This window comes from Malania oleifera, chromosome 3, assembly GCF_029873635.1.
Source record: "Malania oleifera isolate guangnan ecotype guangnan chromosome 3, ASM2987363v1, whole genome shotgun sequence".
NCBI classification, from domain to species: Eukaryota; Viridiplantae; Streptophyta; class Magnoliopsida; order Santalales; family Ximeniaceae; genus Malania; species Malania oleifera.
Window position 1 is genome coordinate 82,359,414 of NC_080419.1, and position 7,422 is coordinate 82,366,835.

At 38.1% G+C, this 7,422-nt stretch overlaps 1 long non-coding RNA gene and 1 other non-coding gene across 2 annotated transcripts; both read right to left on the minus strand.

Moving 5' to 3' along the window:
• Positions 1 to 230: 230 nt before the first annotated feature.
• Positions 231 to 7,189, minus strand: LOC131152264 (uncharacterized). The gene is made up of 3 exons (XR_009135905.1): positions 6,994 to 7,189; positions 6,676 to 6,730; positions 231 to 675 (listed from the first exon to the last, which is right to left on the minus strand). It is a non-coding gene; the product is annotated as an uncharacterized LOC131152264 (long non-coding RNA).
• Positions 7,133 to 7,205, minus strand: TRNAF-GAA (transfer RNA phenylalanine (anticodon GAA)). Its single transcript has one exon. It is a non-coding gene; the product is annotated as a tRNA-Phe (tRNA).
• Between the last annotated feature and the right edge of the window lie 217 nt (positions 7,206 to 7,422).

Below are 7,422 nucleotides of genomic sequence, written 5' to 3' on the forward strand. Positions count from 1 at the left end.
ATTTGACATGGATCTACGCGAACTGCATGAATGCTATGTACTAAGCTAGGAGAAAAAAAGGGCAAAAGCTATGCTCTCTTTTGAATCAGAAAAGTTAGATGGGTTAATGAATGATTTTGGCAAAATTCATGTTTCATTGGTTTCACACAGTACTAAAATGTAAAGCATGACATTAATAATAATGCATTAACCCATGTTTGGAATGACCTTGGATTTGGAGTTGCATTGGATTTAGATAAGATGTTCAATAAAATTGTATTAAAATTTGTCCAAATCCAAATTTAATGTCCGAAATCCATGCTCCCAAACACTACCTAAGGAAATCCGCTAATAAATAACAATAGATAAAACTAATACTACTCAGAATAGTAAATTAATCATTCAATCAAAATATTACATACCAGTACCTGATCATATTTTTAGCTTCAAGTGAGATGTCTAACCACTCCTCACACAAACAGTTGGTGCATGTCACTTCATATGAAACGCCACCTCATCAACAAGCCATAGTTTATACCAACTGGTTCACTAACTTCTTTGAGAACTCCACAGTTGCTTGCCCATATAGCTTTCACAGGTTTTCTTTGCCACCTCAAGCCCTTTAAAGAACCCTTAAGTCTTCTTAGGGGCTGATGTAGAATCTTTACATCATCCAATACCAAGATAACTAATAATCTACGAAAAATTCTGCTTTAAATCAGTATAAGAAAAAGAACTGCAAACACGATTCATCAACAAAGAGATTTCAATAAATATAAGCCTATACTGCAATTTGATGGCTGTGGAGGTGGACATGTGCATGTGAAGACCATGGGCAGTAGGGCCATAATGTAGATAACTCCCCTGGTGGATGGGATAATGCTCCTCATCTGGCATGGATTATAGATGATGAGTGAACTATTCAATAAAAGCGTGCCATGGACTCCCAAAAATTGTAGTGCCATTTCAATTCAATCCAAACCAAACCCCACATAGACCCATATTTTTCTTCACTATCAACAGTAACAAATGGATCATGAGCTGCTTTGTAATGTTCATCATTCCCAGCATAGGTAGCTGATGCATTAAATCTCTATAACTGAGTGCTCAATGGAATTTTTTTTCCAAATAATTTTGTCTAGTATATAATACTTGGGCATTTGATTAATGTCCATTACTGTTGATTGTTGAACCGAGATCGCGTTGTTGAAATTGTTGCTGCATGTTCTAAGAGTACTGTTAGGAAATTGAATGGGTAGGAACAGTATCACACAGCTAAAATAAGAAATGAGAAAATAGGAATTCACACCAAGATTTACATGGAAAATCCCCAAACAAATCGAGGGAAAAACCACGGGCAAGAGTAGAAGGAATCCACTATGAAAAATAATGATACAACTTCTCTCAAATTAGGAGAAACTAAAAACACAGGCTACAACAGAGACACTTTGTAGGAGAGTACTTGATTTCTCTCTCTAAAGGTGGAGTTGGAGATGCTTGGGATGAATTTCTCTTTCACCACCACTTCCCTATTTATAGGGGTTTTGTAAGCCTCCTTTTCAAAGCTGTCAAATGAATAGTGCAGCCATCTTTGTAGACTTGTGCAGCCACCAAATGAATAGTGCAGCCACCATATAAACAGTACAGCCACCATATGAATAGTACAGCCCCTATGTTGGACTTTGAATGCTAGAAATGACTTTACAATTCAACATTCTCCCACTTAATGTCATTTTCAAACCCCCTTTTTTTTTTCTTTTTTTCTTTTCTTTTCTTTTTTTTTTCTTTTTTTTTTTTTTTTTTACTTTCATCCTTTCTAGTCTTGTCAGTTCCATGCCACTTACGTTTCTGTTAGGCCATAAGAGGATCTACACCATATGAACTTGTCGGTGTTGATTGGTTTTGTCATAACATCTGCTAGGTTATCTTTGGTGTGAATCTTTTGCATGTCCACACTTACTTCTTCCACAACTTCTCGAACGAAGTGATACTGTACTCCAATGTGTTTTGTCCTGGAATGAAAAGCCGGATTTCTTGCAATATGTAAGGCACTTTGATTGTCACAATATAGAGAAATTTTCTCTTAATTGTGCGCGAGTTCTTCCAATAGTCTTTTAATCCATATTGCCTCCTTGCAAGTCTGCGTAGCTACCATATATTCAGCTTAAGTCGTAGGCAATGCCACAACAGTCTGCAACTTTGATACCCAGCTTACTGCTCCTCCTGCAAAAGTAAACACATAACCTGTAGTGGATTTTCTTTTGTCAAGATCACCTGCAAAATCTGAATCAACATATCCTATGACAATAAATTTTGATCCTTCGTAACATAATGCAACATCTGAGGTCCCTTTGATGTATCTTAGGACTCTCTTCACAGCATTCCAATGCTCTCTACCAGGATTCGCCATGAACCGACTGACCGTATCAACTGTTTGAGCAATATCTGGTCTTGTACAAATCATAGCGTACATTAGGCTTCCCACTGCTGATGCATGCGGCACTCGAGACAATTCCATCCTCTCTGCTTCATTGCTAGGACACATACTTGAGGATAATTTATAATTGACAGGAAGTGGGATAGGAATTGGATTACAATCTTGCATGTTGAAGCGTCGCAAGACCTTCTTCAAATAATTCTTTTGAGAAAGCCAAATCTTCTTGTCTTTTCTGTCTCGGTTAATTTACATCCCTAAAATCTTGTTTGCTGGTCCCAAATCCTTCATATCAAACTCCCTAACCAATTGTGCCTTCAATTCTTGGACTCTATCTTTGTTAAGGCCTACAACCAACATATCATCCACATCCAACAATAAAATAAGGAAATCATTATTACCGAACCTCTTGTAGTACGTACAATGGCCTGGACTGAGTCTGTTGTATCTGAAGCTAATTATGAAGGAATCAAATCTCTTGTACCAACATCTTGGCGCCTGCTTTAAACCATACAGAGATTTGGTTAACTTGCAAACCAAGTTTTCTTTTCCTTTTTCTTCAAAACCTTCTGGTTGAAGCATGTAAATTTCTTCAAGTTCTCCATGAAGAAAAGCAGTTTTCACATCTAACTACTTTAGATATAAATCAAACACAGCACACATAGTCAATACAGTTCTGATAGTAGTAAGTCTAACAAGTGGAGAAAATATCTCATTAAAATCAATACCTTCTTTTTGAGCATACCCTTTCACTACCAATCTTGTACAATATCGTTCCACCTGATCGTTACCATCTCGTTTGATCTTGCAGACCCATTTATTTCCAATGGCTTTACGTCCATGTGGTAATGGAACAAGCTCCCATGTATTATTTCTGTACAAGGCTTCAATTTCTTCCTACATTGCTGTCATCCACAAAGAAACATCAATGCTACTAATAGCCTCATGGAAAGTTTATGACTCTCCATCTTCTGTTAGAAGATAATATGCAGTATTGCTTGCCATGACATAATCTGAGTGCCATGATGATTTTCTTGTTTCACGTACTGAACGTCGAACTTTTATATCATTGGCCTCATTTGGTCCTTATTCCTCATCTCTGGTGCGGCTTCAGAAGAATTTTTATTTTCTTCTATCTGAACAGTAGTCGTTTCCGAAGTGCTATTATTTTCTTTTTTTTGAATTTCATTTTCTGCAATATCACATCCCTGCTAACTACGACCTTGCGGGCAGTGGGATCCCATAGGCGATACCCCTTGACTCCGTCAGCATAACCCAAGAATATGCATTTCCTGGACTTTGGGTCCAGTTTAGTTCTTTCCTGGGCATTATACATTACATATGCACGACATTCAAATATATGAAGAGAAGAATATTGGGCTGGCTTACCAATCCACATCTCCATCGGTGTCTTCAAACCAATTGCTGTTGACGGTGACCGATTTATCACATAACAAGCAGTTCTGACTGCTTCAGCCCAAAATGACTTGGCTAGATCTGCAGTCTTCAACATAGCTCTGGTCCTTTCCAATATGGTTCTATTCATCCGTTCTGCTACGCCATTTTGCTTAGGTGTATGCACAACAGTGAACTGCCTTCAAATACCCTCTTGCTTAGAAAATGAAATAAAATCACCGTCTTTATATTCTCCTCCATTATCTGTCCTTATACACTTGATTCTTTTTCCAAATTCAAGTTCCACCTGCGCTTTGAATTCTTTGAACACTAGAAACACATCTGACTTCCTCTTGATTGGATACACCCATAATCTCCTAGAGTAGTCATCAATAAATAATACAAAATAATGCGCTCCTCCTAGGGATGGAACTGGTGATTCCCATACATCAGAATGAATCAAGTCTAGAATGTGTTTGCTTCTGGCAGTAGATCTTTCAAATTTTAATCTATGTTGCTTACTTGTAACACAGTGCTCACAAGAAGGTAGACTTACTGATTTGAGTCTGGGAAGAAGATTACGTTCTAAAAGAATCTTCAGACCACGTTCAGACATGTCGCCAAGTTTACGATGCCACATTATCATTGATTCTTCCTGGGTTGATGCAACTGATGCGTCTCCCTATAGTATAGTATTTCCCAGCAATGTGTATAGATTTGCCACGATCTTTTCTGCCTTCACCAATACAAGCGCGCCTTTGACAACCTTCAAGATCCCATTTTCAATAAGGGTCTTACAACTGAGGTCATCTAACTGTCCAAGAGACAGTAAATTTTTCTTCAAGCCCTTCACATGTCGTACCCCTTGAATAGTGTGAATCGTATCGTCATACATCTTTAGTTTAATATTACTGACACCAACAATCTCTAAGGTATGATCATTACCCATGAATACAGATCCGCCTGAAACAGGTTCATAAGAGTGGAACCAGTCTCGGCGAAAGGTCATGTGCCAGGTTGCTCCTGAATCCATGATCCATACATCAGTAAGTTTCTTACCACCTTTAGAGATAGTTCCTGCTTCGTTGTACAGGATTTCGCCATCACTGGAAGTACTCGTAGTGCATCCTTGAGAAGTGTTCTCCTCAGGAGCTTTCCCTGTATTTTTTTTCTTATGCCAACAATCCTTCGAGATGTGCCCCCTTTTGCCACAGTTGTAGCATTTAAAATTCTTCTTACTCCTTGACTTTGATCTACCATGATTGTGACTCCCACTAGGGCCACGTTCTGTTGATCTTCCTCTCGTCATCAGTAGTGCCTCAACTTGTTGAGAACTGGACGATCTGTCTTCCTTGTTTTTGCGCCTGGATTCCTCTTCTAGAAAAGCCACCGCAACATCATCGAAGACTAGATTATTTGACTGAATGTTATTTGTAATGTTGATGATGAGTTGATCATACGAATCTGGCAGACTTTGGAGTAGAAGCTCCACTCGTTCGGTTGGCTCAATCTTATGGCCTAACGTTGTCAATTGGGAGAATAACGTATTAAGATTGTTGATGTGGTCCGTAACCAATGTGGACTCACTCATTCGAAGAGTGTAGAGTCGCCTCTTTAAGAAGATCTTATTGTGAAGTGACTTTACTTCATAGAGCTTTGTCAGCGCATCCCAAATTTCTTTTGCTGACTTCTTCTCCGCAATGCTTAATAACACCAAATCGGCTAATGCTAGATGAAGATGAGCCACAGCATTGTCATCCATTTCGTTCCATTTTTCGTTAGTTATCCCTGTTGGTCTGTCTCCAATTGCCCTAAACAATTGTCCTTTCTCAGGACCGCCTTCATCTTCAATTTCCAAAGGGAGAAATTACCCCCATTAAACTTCTCAATTTCATACTTTGCTACCATTGTAGTAGATAAAATCTGCTCCACTAAATCCGCTCCCACTTTTTCACCGTGATCAATATCGTATACGTGAACAGTATCGTAAATGAATGGAACTGTATACTTGAACAAATCTTATATACGTTCACAATACTGTAAAAGTATCTAGTGACACATATGAATAGTAACCGTGAATAATAACCCCAACCCAAAGGCCGTAACCCAAGGCTCTGATACCACTGTTAGGAAATTGAATGCGTAGGAACAGTATCACACAGCTAAAATAAGAAATGAAAAAATAGGAATTGACACTAAGATTTACGTGTAAAATCCCCAAACAAATCGAGAGAAAAACCACGGATAAGAGTAAAAGGAATCCACTATGAAAAATAATAATACAACTTCTCTCAAATTATGAGAAACTACAAACACAGGCTACAATAGAAACACTTTGCAGGAGAGTACTTGATTTCTCTCTCTAAATGTGGAGTTGGAGATGCTTGAGATGGATTTCTCTTTCACCACCACTTCCTTATTTATAAGGGTTTTGTAAGCCTCATTTTCAAAGCCGTCAAATGAATAGTGCAGCCACCTTTGTAGACTTGTGTAACCACCAAATGAATAGTGCAGCCACCTTTGTAGACTTGTGCAGCCACCAAATGAATAGTGCAGCCACCATATAAACAGTACAGCCACCATATGAATAGTACAGCCCTTATGTTGTACTTTGAATGTTAGGAATGACTTTACAATTCAACAAGTATTTGGTTTGTTATCAAAGAGTACTGTAAAATTGCTTTATTGAATTGCTTTTTCATCGTTAGTTATGGCATTAAAGCAATAATTGAGGTGATTTCCCGTTGATCCAACAGTGCAATATTGTGTATTAAATCTTGAAACTTTGGAAACAACCTAAATATTGTAATATAGGAGACCACAAAACAAAGAACATACAAGCTTTCAGAATTTTCCTCAGCTCTTACCTAGTTCCGCAGATCTTATTTAACACTGTGCAGCGGCGGTGAGAGCATATACGTTCTGATGCACATCAAAGCAATAAATCGCATCAAACAGCAGAAAAGAGAAAACCAAAGAAAAATCATGTGTTAGTCGCAAAACTTTTTTCGTAAATACATCAACCACAAAAAGAATGTGCAATAAAAACAAAGAAAACCAAATTTAATAGCACTAATCATTCAAAAAGTTGACAAAACGATTCGAAGCAGTAAATCTCCTAACATAGCTTATTAATCGCTTGGACAAATTAAAAATTCAGTCCGCGAGACAGTAAGAGAGATCACATTTTCTGACCCGAGCGGTGGGTAAGATGTTATCATTTAGGGAAGGGACAGTACGACGGTCATTTCAGCCGGAAAGCATCCGGTGTCTGGCCGCTGTACAAAGAGAGCTAAAAAGCTAAAAACCAAAAACGGCAAAGGATGCGGTGAGCGTGGATCGAACACGCGACCTTCAGATCTTCAGTCTGACGCTCTCCCAACTGAGCTATCCCCGCGCCTACTTGTAACGTTGTAATATTTTAAAATCTTGTTCTTCCGCCTCGACTTTGCAAGATAACAATGACGTTCATTTGACTCTTTGATACACGCACATTTTTGTAGAAATATAAATCATGTCATTTATTTATTTATTATTTGGAGAAAAACAAAGTACAAATATTCATCAAAATCCATAAATTTTCAAACTAATATTATCATACTATCTGATACACG